Raw genomic sequence first — 18,830 nt, forward strand, 5'->3', positions numbered from 1 at the left:
CTAGGTTTGGATCTTGGGGGATTTTCTACTGAATAACAATTATGCTTGTCTTAGTCAACCTTTATTCTTATTCTTGTGCTCCTGTTTTGGATATGAGAAATAAACAGGCTGTATTTGCAATTTGGAGGATGGCAATGACAAACATCTGATGTGCAAAAAAGGACAAGAAAGCACAGAGTAAAGAATAACATGGTTGAAAGCGAGAATTGCTTGAGCAGTAAAAAAATGGAGAGGATGTCCTTTCTCAGATGTTAATTCTTGAGTGTACAACAAAAACACTGGTATGGTTAGAAATAAATTGTAGTTCAACATTTAGAGGCATAATATATTACAAAATGAAAAATAAAGCCAGCCTGATGATTAACTTTGTTTCTGAACGTGGTTACTTAAATAACCATGTCAAACTTGATTAAAAATGTGCAATAATTTTTCAAAACAAGTCATTCCTTATCTCTAGCTCGTTTGTTTCATATCATGTCATCGATATAGAAGGAGGCAGACAAGCATTGCAATTAAATCTATAAAACCTACAACTATATCCACATTAAAATAACTTCCAGTTATTGCTGTAACAAACCACACTACTGGCCTAAAATTACATTTTATGACTTTTGTTTTTACATTTATTTTACATCTAATTACTACCCCTATTACTTTGGGATAACACTTGCTGGCAACACTTTAGAATGGCATTTTCATTTGCAAATGCTCCATAAATAATTAGGCAGACCTCCTACCCCGACTTATGTGATGGACTTAAAAACTAGGCTGAAGAATTGAGATTGGAGAAGTATTGCTTCTCAGTTTTCTGTCTTCAGGACTTCTATTTACATTGCTTTTTCTGAAATCATTACGCCTGAAACCCAGGAACTTGAGGTTAACGAAGCCCTCTGCCAAACAGGCAAGGTTTGCAATGCATTCTCCCTTATCTCAACCAAGCAGCTCATCCTTTTACCAGGAAATGGAAAGGAAGGACCGTTCTCTCTCCATTCCTGTTTTCCATTCACAAAGAGGTTTGGATGATTCCACCCCGAGGCTCAGGTAACTACAGCACTCGTGCTCAGACAGTGCCCCATACCAGGCTGTGAGGCTGGACACGGCGGGTGGAATAGTGGTGGGGAATGGCTGCACAGCGATCTGGCTGTCCCTCACCACACAGGCCTCCATGCCCTTTGTGCCACGCAGAGTGAGTTAACTGCCCTTTTTGTCCTCTCCCTCTCCTGCCACAGTAAGTACACAGACTGCCAGCCCACCCTTCCCAGTAGTACTCAGTCTTGCTTATCCCATACCTCTTTCTGCTCTGGTGCCTGGCCATTACTCCTACTACACCTACAGTCATGGAATAGCACGATGCTTAAGTGAATGTTCATTAAATGCTTCGCATGCAGGGGCTGGGTGGAAGACTAGAAATGGGCAGGAGGATCTGGGGATTGCTGACAGTTTTCCCGCAGAGTACAAAAAAGGTCAGCTCTCCCAGGCCTCTCTGTTGGGTGCTCTGTAACATCTTCATAGTTCTTTCCTTTATCTGGCATGTGTTTGTCACAGCATGACTTTCTGTCTGGGCTAAGTCATTCGTGCCCCTTTCGGTACAGCAGAGCCTGAGGCACAGGCTCAACCACCATTCCAGCCAGCCCCTCCCATCGCTATCACATACAGCTTTTATCAGGGTGCTAATACTGTGGCTAACGATGTCTGTGTTCTTGCGGCACATTAAGAAATCTGGCATATAGCCCGCGGCTAGAGCTCAGATTCTGCAACAATAATGTTTACATTGGCAGGCCTTTGAACAGAAACTCACATTCACTCCAGCTGGCTGGTGTGATTCTAGCAATTAATTCAGCTTTTCCAGTGGCAAGAGTTTGTTGATACAGCTTGTTGCTCTTCCTGTCGCAAAACACATCAATAACGTGGAAAAAAACTGCCTAGGCAAGTCACAGAGTCACAGAAGCGCTGAGGTTGGAAGGGACCGCTGGAGGTTGTCTAGTCCAAGCCCTGCTCAGAGCAGGGCCAACCAAGAGCTGGTTGCTCAGGGCTGTGTCCTGTCAGATTTTTAGTATCTCCAAGGTCAGAGACTGTACAACCTCTCTGGGCAACCTGTTCCAGTGTTTGACCTCCCTCCCAGTAAAAAGTTATGTTTAAATGGAATTTCTTGTATTTCAATGCATGTCCATTGCCTCTTGTCTTCTCACCAAGAGTCTGGCTCTGTCTTCTTACCTCTTCACATCAGGTGTTTATATACATAGATAAGATTATTCTGAGCTTCTCCAGACTAAACAGACCCAGCTCCTTCAATCTCTCCTCATATGACACATTCTCCAGTCCCTTAACCATCACTGTGGCCCTTTGTTGGACTCATTCCAGGATGTCTCTGTCTCTTTTGTACTACAGAGCCCAGGACTGGACCCAGCACTGCAGATGTGACCTCACTGATGCTGAAGAGAGGAGAAGGATCACTTCCCTTGGCCTGCTGGAGATGCTTTTCCTAATGCAGCCCTGGAGGTTGTTGGCCTTCTTTGCTGCAAGGTCACCTTGCTGGCTCATGGTCAGATTGTTGTCCACCAGGATGCCCAAGGCCTTTCTTGCAAGTCTGCTTTCCAACTGGCTGACCTCAGCCTGTACTGGTACTTAGGGCTGTTCATCTCTGGGTGCAGGACTTTGCAATTCTCTTGGTTGAACTTGACGAGATTGCTGTTTGTTCTAAGTCTTTATAAAAAGAACCACATGGGATAGAGCTGGAGGGATGGAGATTCAAGTATCTGAAGTTCCCACAAAATCCACACATTGTTAGTTGTCTAATTTTTTAACTCACAGCCCTCACATTTGTAAGACCATGTCTGAGCTCTGGAGGCTGTCAGAAATCTGAAACAAAGACAAAAGCAATGCATACAATGATTAGCTTTTTAAGTCTACACAGAAAAGAAGCGCTGCAGTTATTTAATTCTCTGGGTTGTAATTTGAGTCCTAAAATCATGTATTTATAGCTTTTCTGTTTTAATGACAGCAACTCTGCCCAAAAATACATGTGTGTAAATGTAATTGTCTTGGTTATGAATGAACAACTTATTTTCTGTATATTTATATAACTGAAATTCATGGTTTCCTCTGTATACTATGTTTTTTCTGTAAGGTTGTTCTTTCCAACAACAAGGCCACACCACCTCTGCCCTCAGCTCACCTATAGTGAGGAAGCAGAGTGTCGATGTTGTTTCCCAAGTACACAAAGTACAGCAAAATGCTGGCTGTGAAATGTCACCAACTGGAATCACCACCAGATTACCAAATGTCCTGAATATGTCCAATTTTTTCTTTACCTTTATGATGTTGCCTGTTATTTTGGGCATAGAAAGGACCTAGAGCCTCATGGAGCAGTCTGATAGAGCTCCAGGTTTCTTCCTTTGCTTTTGCTGTTCCCACTAGATGGTCACTGATTCACAACATGGATTTACACCCAACTGTGAAGATTTGTTACTTTGGGCCCTACCTTGAATCCAGACTTTCTGGTCTACAATGGATGGCTCAGACAGTGCATTAAGGCATTCAGAGCATAATCTTGGTTTCTGGGGAGCCAATAATGCATATGCCTTTGTGTTGGAGGCAGCCTGTATTTTCAACCCATTTGGAGGTCAGGAGTACCCAGGCCTGTTTTTCATCCCCACCGAGAAATTTAAGCACATTCAAAACCTTCTAGCTACCTTTCTTTACCCCAAACTCACTGAGTAATTTTAAACAGATAAACATAGTTCACTTGTTTTTTTAATTTACTTCTTTGGTTTGAAATGTCTTTGGTTTCCTTCAGGTTTTATGATGCAAATTTATCAATAGCACTAAAACTTAGATTTTTCAAGAAGGCATGCAGCCAAAATAACAACATTATAAAGTGGATGCTGCAAAGAAAGGAAGTAGAAATATTGCTAAAATTAATTTTTTATATTTAATCTGCTCACTCCTAACTTCACTGTTGGAACAGGTCAGGGTGTAGGGTCTTTGTGGCATGGTAGTGTGAATCTCTTTGGGTTCCCAGAAATCTGGGCTGCAGGTATTAACCCCTCAGCTCCATTCCTTGCATGGCTGGACATAGCACCGTGCCTTGCCTGGGGCTGCCTTGCTGCCTGCACGCCCTGCAAGTACAGTGCCCCGTACCTCCCTGCTTGGACGCTTCTATTCAGAGGGTGAAGAATGGCCTGGTGTTTAAATTACTGGATTGAGATGCCTCCAGACTAAAAAAGTGGAAAATTGTTTTAAAATGTGGTTTCATCTGACCTCCAGTAAATCTGCTAACTTCAGCTTTCCCCCTGCAAATCAGGTACTGTTAGTTGGAGAGGAATTGTAGAGGAATGAAGGCAGGTTAATTAACATTGATAAAATACAGCTGTGGGCTGGCTTCAAGGGTGGTGGGTTGGCTGATTTGGATAATAGCAGCTGTGGCTTATTATTGCTAAGTAGTTAAATAGCACTGAAGAGAAAGAACTCTAAGAGGAGTAAAGGAAGCAGAGAGCCTGAGAACCCTGGAGGTGGGAGAGAAGGGGTGGCTGGATGGGGGAAGGAGAAACAGCATGGACAGTAGATTCTGACCAATGGTAAAGCCTTGTTGCAGCCTGATAGCTTGCTTGTGCAGCGACAGTTAGGCTAAGTTTGTTGGATACCGGGTGGTAGGAAGGAAAACATAATTATTTAAAAAAAAAAATATCCAAATCCTGCTTCATAGACAGAGCTCATCTTGTGTAAGTAGGTCAGAGTTGTTACAGAAAATGTAGTGGCAGTCATACTAATGATAGGCTCCAGTATGTTTAATAGGTCCTGTTAACATGTAAGACTTTTTTTTTTTTTCCCCTGTTTCAAAATTTACATTTTGAAGTCGGGTGATTCATGACAATATGTTTTTTCCTTCAGTGTGTAACACACTGACCTGGCACCTTGGCAGCAGCACTGGGAAGCCATGGCGGTGAATCCAGGTCCCCAGGTCTCTCAAGGAAGCACCCATGAAAGGGTCCCTGGGATTAAGAAGGAAGTAGAGGTTTTAATGAAGCAGATTCCATTCTTCAGAGGGGTGAAGGAAGGTAAGGAAAGCTCCAGTTGCTTATGTGATTATTGCTAATTACTGTAATTGAACATCCTCATGACAGGAATATTTGGTGCCTGAGGTAAAGCTTGTGTCCATTACTTTTTTCAGCTGTCTTGTGGTGCCCCCTCGAGGTAGGAGAGCTGCCCGGTTCATTGCTATTTTATGGCAGCAGGAACACAAATTGGAAACAGACCCTGGTGAAGAAGCTGCTGTTTGCTTTGAAAACAAATCAAATTTACTATGGCTTTTTTTTTGGATTGCCATTTAAAAATGCACACCAATCTCTTTGTCTCCAGCTTTTCCATGAGATCAAGTACTCCAAAGGACACAAAGCACAGGGGATCCTTCTTTGCAGTGCTCTGAAGCCACAGAGGCACGTTTGCCTAAAGTGTGAACCAAGGGATCATTGCTCTGTTCACATGAAGGAATGGAAAATGTTTCCCACAACATGCTCTTGTGTCATTGAAGCTGAGCACAAAATGCATCGGGAAGTGCTGATGTTTGGATGCTGAAGTGGATTAGGAAACCTTGCCGTATCAGGAAGGCTAACCTTTGTGCTCAGGTCAGATGGAGGGTCTGTGAGTGAGATGCCTGTGCCTCCTGCTTGGAAGAAGCCAAATGCCTTGGATGTGATCACCACCTCACTGTGGAAGACTGCAGACTGTAGGTTTCCCTTTAAAAGGGACTTTAGATGTTTAGTCTTAAATACCTCTTGCCAGGTGACAGCAGATTGTCATTCAAAAAATGCCTCATTTAAAATCCAACAAGGAGCAAGGATTGGTAATATGGTGGGTCCTCAAGAGTCAGTGAGTTAATCACTTCTGTTTAGGACTGGGGTAGGGTTGATGCTGACTATTTGGGGTGAGGACATCCTGCTCAAGAGATGAGCATGCTATGGGTGTGCGCTGGTTTATTTGCAGTTTCCCTTACTGCTGCGTAGGATATATTTAACTGCGGCCTCCATGGTCCCCTTCTCACAAGATCCTGCTGAGTCATTCCAGGCTGTTTCTATCTGATCCCGTTCAATGCTGGTATGGGGTTTTCAGGAGAATAGACACAGAAGGAAACTTCTGGTTTTATTTTGTTGAAGCCTGAGTCCTTTCAGACCCAGTGCCCCGACAGCAAGAGTCACTGAGAAGTCTGTTGCATCCATTTGACCAAAACCTCTGTTTCTTTTACAATATACTCCTCAAACTAAGTGAGCACAGAGTGCTTGATCTGGACTTGTTCTGAAGGCAAGTGGAGGCTGTGGCACCCTGCAGAGGTATTGCACCCAGAGCCTGTGCGCCCATGAGGCTCACCAACACAGTAGGGCGATGAATGCAACTCTACTTGGTTGTCTTAGCAAGTGGTATGACACCTTTTCTCCTCCTGATAGCTGATAGCCCAGCCGATAGCACGGCAGCTGTGATTTTCTGAGGCATCTGAACCAGGAGGCACCTGGGGAGCAAGATTTTCTCAGTGAAGGGTTTTTTTGCTCTGACTTTCCTCTGCTGCTATTATAGATGGCAGACTTTGTGAACTACAGCCCCTCCTCCACTCTGTCTTTTATGGGCAGCTCAGTTTTGGACTTCAGAAGGCTCTTCATGTGTTGATTTTGTGCATGTAATGGATAAATTTTTTTTAAAAATAACATCTCTGCTTCTCATACATAACTTTTGATGGGGACAGTTGGAAAATAAATGTAAACAAATGCAGAACAACATGCTGAATCTGAAAGCATAAATCCCTTCCACAGAGCTGCAAATTGAAGACTCAAAGCTCCTGTTGTGTTGAAAAGAGGGACTCTTGGGCCCAACAAGGGGTAAGATGTTAATAAAACCTTTGTTCACGGTTACAATAGGGAACAGCTAAATGTAGTTTGGGGTTTCTGCCAAGTTAACCCTGACTTACTGCCGTTGTCACAAGTACTGCTAAGAAACCCCTTAACATGTTGTTAAAGATAAAGAATGAAAAACAGTTAATACTTTTCATTTTGAATGCTGTATTTAAAGGAAAAGCTTTCATTTTAAAAACAATCTTTATTCCCTTTCCCTGTTGCTAGACTAGGAGCTTTAAAGAGAATTCACATTTTATGTGGCATTAATTTTCTTTTTGTGGGGGAAAAAAGTTAGCTTAAATGGTCCAAAACTGGCACTGCCTTTAATATTACTGGAGTCTTATTTTCTTTAAGATGAAAGTGCAGGTGTTCTGAGTCCCCCTGAACACATGCTAACATGGCTTATTTGATTGTTTCCTTCCCTGTGGTCTGTGGGGCTCTGCCCATCTGTGATCTCTTGCTCTGTTGTTGTTAGCTCCTCGGGGCAGGAACCATATGCAGCACATTCAGATCCATGACCGGACAAAATCGCTATGATAATTGAGTAATAACAAGTCATGGAAAGTAAGACAACATTCAATCAGTATTTCAACTTTCTATTTCTTCAGTGAAGAAAGTCAGCTTTTGTCTACAGTCCCGCCTTTCATTTGAGACTGTGCTGTTAGGGAATCTGAGTCTGCTCAATACATGGTCGTGGATGAGACCGCTCTGTGGATAAGCATGAAGTTGTAGGAGGTGTTGGTTTAGGTGCATCTCCGTGAGAAGCAGATACTTGTGATGACAAGTACTATATCTTGATAACTAGGGAAGAAATGAAGGAGAGAGGAGGCAGGTATATCTGGGTACTTTCTGGTCCGGTCAAGGTGTCGAGAGCATTGGGGCCACAGAGGTCCAGTAGTGTCACGTTTAAAAGCAGGCTGGTGGAATACGCTGGGGTGATAATCACATTTCTTCCAGCCCTCATACCCTCCTCTGCTCCCCTTTGTGCCACCCACTCATCTAAGGAAAGGTGGCATCTTTATTCTGGTAGAATTAACTAATCAAAATACGCTGTTGGTGACTTCAATTATGAATGTTTCCTCCCATTCTTAAAATGTTTCCACTTGTTTTCTTGGCAGGACCTTGAGGATCTCTCCCGAGAGGTCCTTTCACATAGATATGCACAGAATGAATAGTTTATCTCCAGCTCCTGCTGACTTTCATTAATAATTTGATGTAAAAACCTAAGTTGGACTTCTGCTGTGTTGGATAACTTGGGAGTACCAGCTTCTAATACTCCAGCCACAGAACAAAACACTTTTTAGTTTTAGAGGTCCAAGTGGCCTTTCTGGCTTCCACTCACCCTTAACCTTTCTTGGCAATTTCCAGTACCTTACCATTCCCTGCTTTAACTACCTGGCTGCTTCAGGCATCCCAAAAAATGAGAGAGGCTCTATGGCTTCCAGCTGGCAGACCTTCTCTTGTGAATGACAGCTGCTTCCTTAAACAAGAAGATTTGGTGGGACATAAGACCATGTTTTTTACTGTTTCTCATTTAATTCCCCAGGTCTATGTCAGAAAATACGGTGGTCACTCCTGAAGGTGAGCAGCTTGTTTTACAGGGTGCATTTATCTGCCCAGTCTCACTGAAGACAAATGGAATTGCCTATCTGAGTAATGTCACACATGTCCCTAAATGATTGCAAGAGACTGAAAGGAATTGGAAGTAGAAATAATAGCACTACTTCATCTCTCACAGAGCAGCGCCAACAAAATAATGAAGCCATGTGAATAAAGAACCAACCTAACAATCAAGCTCTAACCATTTTTGGAAAATTAGCACTTCTTCCAAAACAGTAATGGCTGCTGGGAAAATGGTACAAAATATTAACTGTCAGGTTAAGCACACCTTAATCAACATGTGCCAAGTCCCACTGATGTGTCCTCAAACCTGTTACTTAAGTACTTGTTAAGGCCAATTAAATAAACAAAATTTTAAAGCCTAATAGCATAAACCACATAAATAACATAAGAGCCATAATGGTTGAATGGGTGGGTGTTTGGCCCTTCTTGATTTAAGACAGTGAAGTGAAAAATGTTGGAGCCCTTGAAGGTGATTTTGAAGACGAGGAAGTGACTGTGCTACACAAACAGCAATCAGAGACAATTAAGAGAACTGGGACAAGTGCCTCATTCTCTCTGCAGACTGCATGGGAAATTGCGCTTTACATTTCAGTCTTGTTGCATTTCAAATAAGGCCCCCAGCTATGTCATTTTTCAAGTCCAACTCAAATCAAAAGATATTGCTTAAAATCTTTCTATTACTCCAGAGTGAAAGGAATGATTGTCTATGCTGATGAGCCTGGAAGATTGTCTTGAAAAGAATTTGACAGTTTTGTTTTGCAGTCCCATTATAATGTTATTACTGCCCCTGAAGAAGACTGACAGAGCCTGAACAGCAGCTTAAGTATGAGGGTAGTTTAGGATGGCACTCTGCTGCAGATTTCATGTTGTTTCTCTGCACAGTAGAGAAACTGTGCACTATATTATGCATATGTTTTCATTTAAAGCTTAATCTGATGAAGAATCTCAGAGAGCCTCTATAGTAATAAAAGAACAGAAAATACAAGCAAGCTAAAAAAATCCCAAACCCCATAAAAATGGAAAGAATCAAACCAGGAAAATTTGGAAATAATTATCCATGTCTAATTATAACCCTATACAGAATGCACAGCCCCTGGGTGATACTTCTTTCAAGAACTTTCTGGTAAGTATGGAAATGTTTCAGTATGCGATTCAGAAATTTCCTGACATGCTGAAGGGGTCTCACTTTTGTGGCCGCCTTTGCAAAGACAGGAATACAATGAGCTTTCAGAGCTCTTGTAGCTGTTTTGGTTTGGCATAATATGCCTAGAAACAAGTACCTTAATTTTTAAATTTGCTTGAATACTGATTTAAGTAACTAAGTTTCCCCTGGTGCAAATGCTTATCTACATGTCATTTGTGTAATACAGTAACTTTTGCTGGTGTTCATCCTCTTGGTTATGGATAAAAAGTAATGGGGAAGTTAAGATGAAGAAAACAAATTAAGTCCCTTACTGGAATATCAGTGCTTTTTTATGCATAAGCAAGACAGTTTACTTCCAAAAAAAAAAAATTTATCCCAAGCACAAACCAGAGGGGTGGGATGAGGTGTTGAGAGCAGGGACAAGTGCTAGAGGTGCTGCCCGGTTGTGCCATGCTCAGCTGGATGCCTGTGGCTGTGTTTCCTCTGAACCCTGAGGAAGCCCAGTGCCACTCGCTGCCCAGCCTTCACCTCGGGCTGCCTGCCAGGGAGAGAGCGGCGGCTCAGCATCGGAGTGCTGAGCGACACGGAGACCGGGGGCTTCAGCTGGCTGCCCACGAGGTGCCCAGCGAACCTTCCCTCAGCCAGCCCTGACTGCTCTGCTCACTGCTGTGAAAACCGGGAAGATGGAGGGGCTGTCCTGCATGCATAGAAGTGATGCAAGACCCAAGCTTTGCCTGGCAGCAGCTTTCCCAAGGAAGTATCAATTTCATCTTCCTGTCTTCTTTGCATAAGGCACTGTTTTTTCTTTTAAAGAGGCTTGTTTGGTGGTTTTTTAATGAAAAAGGCTCTAAATGTAAATGTTCAATTATAATGCTAATTAATAGAAAGTTAGTATAAGATCTCTACCCAGATATAATCAGTTCTGCATAAACCGGGTCATTTGAGAAAACAATCTAAATCAATTATTTCTAGATTAAAGATTTAAACTTTTATGTTTTGCTATATAACAATTGACAGATAAATTACAGTTACAATAACGACCTTGTACTTGCTGTCTTCAACCCAGTACACAAGCTACCCAGATCTCTGGGGAAAAAAAAAAGGCAATGCTTGTTGATTTGTGAGAGCAAATATGCCCACTGAAATTAAGAGGAATCTGTAATGGAAACGGGCAGCTTCGGAGCCAGGACTGTAGAAGTTATTTATGAATGTGATGACCTGAACAAGAAGCCTTTCCTAGTGTGGTGTCAGAAAGCAAGTTCGGTGAGATCATTCACATATGGAACAACACAAGAGAGAAAAATGCTGCAAGACTACACTCGCTGCTCTCGGAACCTTAACCCAGTACCCAGAATTGTGACGGACAACATCTCCAGTAGAAATCTTAAAATTTCAGTGGGACTTCCTTGGCGCATGGCACTACTCTACTAATGATTGCAAAGCTGGGTCCTAACCTGCTTGTTTTAAAACAGTTCTAGCAAATTTACATTTGGGGGCAAATTCTTGTCACGAGAAGCCCAATGGGAGTTTTGTGACTTTGTTTCTGCATTATACAACAGTTAAATTTTTCTTATGTTTTCTTGTACCTCAAATATGTAACTCCTAACTGGAAGGAACATATTTATGTACAGAAAAATGATGTATATAAACCCACAATGTTTATTATTTTGTGTTCACTAGTAACTCTATGGCTCTGCATTAATATCACTCTGTTTTCTGAAAGACAAAAGGCCAATGGGAGTGAAATACCAACCTGAGAAAGCAGTCTAGCAAGGAAAGCAACGCTGTCACTGCAGAGGGACTTCTAGCAGAAGCAGTGACACTTGCAGTTACTGAGACTGTCAGTCCAAATCCGTGTTGCTTTGGTACCCCGGATAAAGATCAGGCCAACTTAAGAGCTGGCGACATGCCACGCAGACAGATGGACAGATTGGGGAGCAACACATAGACTGTGCAGGAGCATCAAGCGTGGATTCTGAAGGCAGCATTCCCAACTGGAAGGTTCCAAAGAGCTGGCCAGCCTGAGTGTTTTAAAAACAGTTTCTGGTTTAGGAAATGCCACAATTTTGTTCTAGAAGACCTAACATACTGAACAAATCAGTAGGAAGGGGTATTGTAATGTTGGTAAAGTTGGCTTGAGCTGCGCAGAAAGGAGAAATTGAATAAGGGATGTTCCCTCTGAGCCCTGGAAAGAGTGAAGATGAGAACTGGTGAAAGAGTTTCCCCGTGTTTCTCTGCAGCAGGGCAAAACAGTCATACACTGCTAAGCAGCGCAGCAGAGGAATTGCCAAAGCTGCTTGTAGAGATGGGGAGGAGAAATCTCACCTTGGATTTGGAAGCTGGAATGAATCATAAACTCACACTTCAGCCTTCCTCTCCAGAGAGAATCAGCATCAGGGTAGGGACACTATGGGACGACTCCTTTCCTGGGACAAGGGTAGCATTTACTAGACAGGATAAAATTGGACTTTTACTATTAAGCTGGAAAACTGAAACCCAAAGGTGGAAATTTGATGCCAGTGCATTTTGTTTTTGAAGAAAATCGTTTAGAAGAATCTATATGAATTTAAATATTTATCTTCAAGCAGTTTATTTCCTAGCACACCAAACTTTAAATGGTTAAATTAAATGATTCAACTCTTAAGTAAAAATGGGGCTGCTATATAGGAATTTGAATGATTGGTCCTCGTGTGCATCAGCATCCCTTTGATACCCTTACAATATATCACCCCTTCCATTTGCAAAATGGACAGGGTTTTCCTGGGCAGATACTCTATCCAGACTGTAATATATTCTGTCTTCCAATAATCAGTCCAAACTGCATTTCAAATGCCACTTCTACTCCATTTTCTGTAATTCATTCATTCGTTCTTTCAGATTCCTGGGTCGCGCCATGTATTTTGCCAGTGTTGACGCCTATTGGGCAGTCAGGTCTAGAGTCATTCCGGGCTGCTCTTGTTTGTGTTGCTCTTGTTTGTGTTACTCTTGTTGTGAACTCAGTTTATATTTAACCAGGGAATATGAGTCATAAAAGGCCAACACACACACAAAAAGAGGAGACAATATCCAGTGCAGTCAATATCATGTCCAGTCACAAACTGGGTTAGAAAGGGACAGGATGAGCGAAGGGACTGATAAAGGGCACAAATTTCTAGTTTTTTGAACTGCTTTAGATTTGCTAAATCAGAAAACTATTACAAATTGAGAGTACCGGTTTATTGCTGGGCTTATCTCTTTGGGTGCACTGGGATGATAACAGAAGTCACACAAACAGACACCCCCATTGTTGCTCTTTGCAGAAGAAAGGAGTATATTATTTATCTGAAACTTTTGTTCTCATGCATGCATGTGACTAGATTAATGTTGTGGGATCTGAGTGGGGCTGCACGTGTGGCAATTACAAAATAACATACTGGGAGTGTATTTTGATGTCAAAGAAAAAATTTAAAGCAGCACCTTTAATGGATACTAGTATATTACGTAACTTTTTAAAGTTCATGGAAGAAGAAACACCTTTCCATTAATGCACTTGCCTAAGACCTTTGTTCTTCTATCAGAGACAACCAGTTCCCATTAATTTGGCATTGAGATGGGCATGCAGCTGCACTTTTTGGGCTTCTACAGATTACATTTAAAAGCTTCGTAATAATTTTATGCCTACAATACATGAAATAAAATAAATACATTAAGGGAACATGAAGGGTATGAGTATGCCAGCAGAACAATTGAATTGTTTATACTTTAGGGTGAAATTCTAATCTGAGGACTTCTAATGGGATGTATATCAAAACCAGCTGATCCATGAAGGCTTCTAGTGCCATCTCAGGACAAGACTTTGGAACACTACTCCATTTTCCACAGCCACTGTACTTCCCACATGAAGGTAATACCCACAAAGGCTAGACGGTGGTTGTGTTATATTCAGGAGGGCTCTGATTTGCACCATCAGAGGCCCAAGACCACAACTGTCAGTGTAGACATTATCTCACTGTTGGCCCTATCTTGGCTTGCAAAGGTCAAGCACAGAACATTGTGCACCACCAGCAGAGCGAATAAAACCATTACCGTGACCCCAGCTCTACCTCAGTGATGTTACAAAGGGGTGATTCTGGATTTAAATCTGCATCGGCATTTTTAAGGTCACCGATTCTCTCTAAAGAAACAAAACAACACACAGACTTGTGTGCACACAAGCACACACACATACAATAATTAAGAGAATTAACAGGGGACTTAAGTTTGTGTTGCAAACCAAGGTTCTTGTTAAGTGGAAATTTGCCATATGCTCTCCAACACTAGACACAAAGAAGAGCCATTTTACTAACTTAAACCTCCTACAGTTTTGCTGTAGGATTGGAATGCCCGTTGCTGTCGATTGGCTTGTTTCATTTAGAGCACTAATGTTTATTTTGGAGACTGTATATCAAGGTGACTCGGAAGAAGTTGGTTTTGGAAACTTTTTCTCTCAGGCTGCTGAGCCCATAGTTTGAAGAGAAAGTAACAAATAATAAAATGCAGAGGTGGCAGTGGGCTTATTGTTACAAATACTTGGAGGTTTCTATGTCTTCCTTCTTTTTTTTTTTTTTCTTTAACAGTCCGATTATGTACCACATAGCAGCAACTGGGCTAACAACAGCCATATGATGGAATAGCTTGTAATCCGGTTGTGGGTCTAGCTCCATGAGACAGACTCCAAGTAGATGAGTTTTAAATCTCCTTAGAATTAAGAAGGGTTTGGCAACCAAATTAATTGTTTTGGAAAAATCCTGCTTTATGGATCATGAAGAGGATAAAAAGGGAAAAAACATGTCATCTGTAGTGGTTAGTCAGATGTTCTTTTAGAGTTACAACGATTTCCTCTCTAATTCTTCTTGTTGACATTCCCGTTAAAAGAATAATGAGTACTAGATTCGTTGCCTTAGTGCTACTCATCCCTGTGTACATTACGAAATCTTTGCATTAAGCTACCCAAATGGATTGAATGATACTGTAAGGCAGACATTACAAACAATTGCACTCAACTGTAAGCATGCATAAAAGCAAAGTATAAACTGATATGCTAAGATACAAGTGATATTAATCGCTGGTAACCTGTATAGTAGTTTGTTTCAAAGAAGTGGTGGGGTCCAGACAACCGAGAGCATGCATCAATCTGGTTTAGCAAGACTGAATTATTTTAGCCTTTGGATTTTTAATATTTATGTAGTTCCCCTTTTACCAGTGAGGTTGTGATGCTTTGGAAAAATATGTTATATGTATTATTAATGCCATGTTTAAATAATGGGAGACAATTAAACAATCACTGGGTACTAGTTTCCCAGGTGTATTTCTGGTTTATGTATTTTGCAGATATATAATGTATTCTCACAAAGGCTACGTTACTTAATTACCCAATGCTTTTAAAGTATTTTGGTAAAAATAGGTGTGCAAAAAAAAGGTATTATTATTTCACAGGTGGCATAAAAGCAGCTTCATTAAGGAGGCTGGTACTGATAGTCCTTTCATACAGAAAGCCAGGAGATGGTTCTTCACATGGTACATTAAACAGTGAAATATGCCAATTTTGACTTGATTTCTATGCTGCTAAACTACCCCACATTCATTTGCTTCAGCTTTAAGCCCTTCCATTCTAGTATTCTCTAGCCCCAGTTACAGAATTGCAGCTTGCTTTTCACCTATCTTCTAACAGTTTAACATAGATGTCTGGGTCCAGTCCATTGTTCCAATTGTATATAGTTTAAAAAGCTCTGCAGTATTTTACTCTTTCCATTATATCTTGGCTTCCCTGAGCGCTCTGCTCACTGCATTTTGCTTGTACTGGCTCTGTTTTCTAAACCCATTTATGGCTTTTTTTCTGTACACACTTGTTCATTGGGGAGCTTAAATTGACTTCTCTCTATTCTGTTTCCTTAACTAAAACCGCACCATTAAGGTTGATTGAAGTCTTTTGAAAACACTTCATAAAAAATGAAAGGCCATAAGAAATTAGGCTACCAGTGTTTGCAAATACCTGTTTTCAGCCAAATTGATGGGAAGGAATAAGAACTGAAATTTAAAAATGCTACTGATATATATTTGTTTGCTCCCTATTTTAATAAGACTAGAAAAAGCGTATGTAAAACATGTCTAGGAATAAAATATTGCAACATTAACAAAATATGCCATGCAGTAGCTTTTTGCTGCAGAAAGCCTTTTCCCCAGAAAACATCAAGCACAGCTTTGAAGAGAGAAAATGACAGAATGAACAGAAGTATCTGGATCAGTTATTTTCATGATTTTGTTTTTTAAAAAATATCTTTTTATTCTCAAATGTCTCTCTTCAACGAATACTGAAAACTACTTCTTTTTAAGAGTAACACTTGAACTATGGAATAACATATTTATCAGGAATAGGAGGAGTTCTTAATAAATTGCTTTACAAAGGAAAGATGCTTTACAAATGGGAGAAAAAGAAAGGTTAATTAAATCAGTGAAACTTTGAGTGTCCTTTCAGCACAAAAACATCTGTGCAGTGGTTGAGGATATTAAGTATGTTTTACATTATGTACATGTATACTTAATAAACAAAGCAGCCTCATTTCACAAATCGCCCGACAGGAACAAGGGAAGTCATCTGAACAGCATGCTGAATTGTCAGGGAAACTTCTATGGACATATGGAAATGCATCTGCTTTAAAAAGAGAAATATCAAGAGGGATTTGCACAAAGTTAAAAGCAAAGCAAGTGCTTTAGAATCAAAAGTGATTACATTGAAAATGGCAGCTTCCTTGTCAGAGCAGCTGAGACAGCTCCTCACCGAACAAAATACTAATTGTTCCAGCTGTTTCCAGGCACTCCTAATACTGCTGCTTATTAAAAAATATATACTTAAGAACTGTGGAAAGCTCTATAAAACCAAAATAAAATAGTTTTTCTTCTTTTTAGATGATTTTTCAGACAACCAAACATATTTTATTTACAAGATATGGCTTTTTCTCTTTCCAGAAATACAGATATCTATTCTGACAGTCATCTCACTAAGTGGAGACATCTAAAACGCAGGAGACTTCCACTGTAAGACTTCTGTTACAGAACAGTTGCAAAAAATCTGCATACTGTGAATTTTACAGTTTTAACAGACATTTTCCAACAACAAAAAATCTTAATATGGAAAAACCCCAACCCTACCTAACCCCAAGATCAAACTCACGTTTGAATTCAAGATCAAACCTGTAAATGAAAGCTGTTCCCAGACTTTGCCTTTAATAATGTGATCCACTTAAGATTTTTGTTCCTTTTTTATTTTAGAAAAGCCATAGAATAAGCCTGTCAGACCTCAACTGCGGTAGTATTTGATGGTGTACGTGGTGAACACAAATTGTAGCATACTGTATCACTTCCTTTAAGAATTCTCCCGTTAATGGAGGAAAAGAGCAGCGAGATCAACAAGAAAAGTAGCTAAGTACAAGGAGGTCATGCAGCAGCGATGAGTTCTGTAGCAGAGGTACAAGGAAACCCTGTCAGTTTCCATCCCATTAAACGAGCTATGAGCTATGTGTTGGACTCACTGGGATTACCAGCAAACCCCTTCCAAGCTGTGTGCTAGCTCTTGCTCACATCCTCTATCAATTATTCAGCTCCTTTTATGCAAATAACCTTTCAAAGAAGCAATGGAGATCCATAATGGGAAGAAGAGTAACATCCATTTAGAGGAATTAAATGGTAGATGGAAAGTGTGACACTTTGCAGGCAAAAGCTATTGAAATGGTGTGGTACTAGTACTTTTAAAATGTCTGCATGCATGCACAGACGGGGAGATTCAAAGTTTTGTTTGCTTTTTTTTTGATGATCAACTTTATACAAAATTAAATAAGAAGGCAATAGACAAAGACTCCTGCATTCACAGTTCAGCCCAGGGGACAGTTGCAAAAGTGAGGCCTGTGTAGCAGATCTGTGTTCTTCAGGCTCTAAGCTTTCGTTTTGTATTTTACAGGGGATGTATGCAACAAGCCTGGATACAAATGGTGTTTATGCTAAAGAGAGGCCTCACTGTTCTTTAGAGTCAGGAGTTACAAAGAAACTAAGGGCCACTCCTGCATCCTTTTATCAGGCAAAACATCCCATTGCTCTCAATGCATGTATGGGATCAAAACTACTCTGCTGCAGTACCGCGACAGGTCACTGGGCCAAATTCAATAATGGTGTATGCAGAGGCAACTCCATTCCTGTCAGTGGAAGTAAGCCTGCTGAGTGAGAGTCAGTGAAGACGCTCCAGGAAGGCTTCTCCCCACAGAAGAGTTGGGTAAGTACATGCAGACAATCCTGGGTGCATCCAGGCAAAGAACTGATCATGTCTCTGTTGCGAGCCTTTAAATCCTTGTCTGGGATTTTACTTGAAGGTTTATCCCTTTTCTTGTCAGTAAACTCATTATAGTCTTCCTGCTGAACTGTCTGTGGGCTGTTTGACCACTTATGTCTGGGTTTGCACCAGCAACTTTGGGCGTGGCGATACCCTACTAATGCCTCTCCTCTGCCAAGGCTTGGTGGAGCTGCCTGTCATGAAAGGAAACAGATCAGTGTGGGTAAGAAGACCCACACCATCCTGTGCACTCCAACATCAATTAGAGAACCATATAATAACCTTGAATTTTATATCAGAAAGCCAGTGTTTAATAAGGCAGAGGCATAGAAACAGGACCACAACCTCAAGGCTTCTGCCTCTGTCCTGCTGCAGCTCCTTCACTACACTTTGCTTGTGTGACTCTGTGTGCAAGCACACGAACAATCAAAAGTAAACAAAATGTTATTAAAGCATAGAATCCTGGAATCATTTTGGCTGGAAAAGACTTTTAAGATCATTGAATCAACCATTATCCTAGCGCTGTCGAGTCCACGACTAAACCATGTCCCTTTCTTTCAATCTTTCAGCTTAATTTTGGGAGACAACACCTAAATGCTAGGAAACTTCCCATGTTTGAATCTGTATTTCCTGGAACTCACATACGCTCCAGTTTTGCAACTATGTCTTCTAGACATGAAGACATCTCTTCTAATAGCTTTGTAATGTGAGTGCCCTGTATATTTATGGTGCTTCTGCATTTAACTATCTTTAAGTATACTGTTATTTGCAAAGGAAGTTTTTTGCTAAATCAGGAGAGACTGAAAGTGTGTTTAAATGGAGTGCAGCTAGCCCCCCAAACAGA

General features: G+C 41.0%; 1 long non-coding RNA gene across 1 annotated transcript in view; it reads left to right on the forward strand.

The window, feature by feature from the left end:
• The window catches only part of LOC121090926, a 19,229-nt gene extending 5,394 nt beyond the window's left edge, over positions 1–13,835 (forward strand). The window contains exons 2-4 of the long non-coding RNA XR_005828770.1: positions 2,389–5,057; positions 5,171–6,866; positions 8,428–13,835. This is a non-coding gene — a long non-coding RNA (uncharacterized LOC121090926). The remainder of the gene's footprint in view (positions 1–2,388; positions 5,058–5,170; positions 6,867–8,427) is intronic.
• Positions 13,836–18,830: the final 4,995 nt, after the last annotated feature.

The sequence above is a fragment of the Falco naumanni genome, chromosome 7 (assembly GCF_017639655.2).
Source record: "Falco naumanni isolate bFalNau1 chromosome 7, bFalNau1.pat, whole genome shotgun sequence".
NCBI classification, from domain to species: Eukaryota; Metazoa; Chordata; class Aves; order Falconiformes; family Falconidae; genus Falco; species Falco naumanni.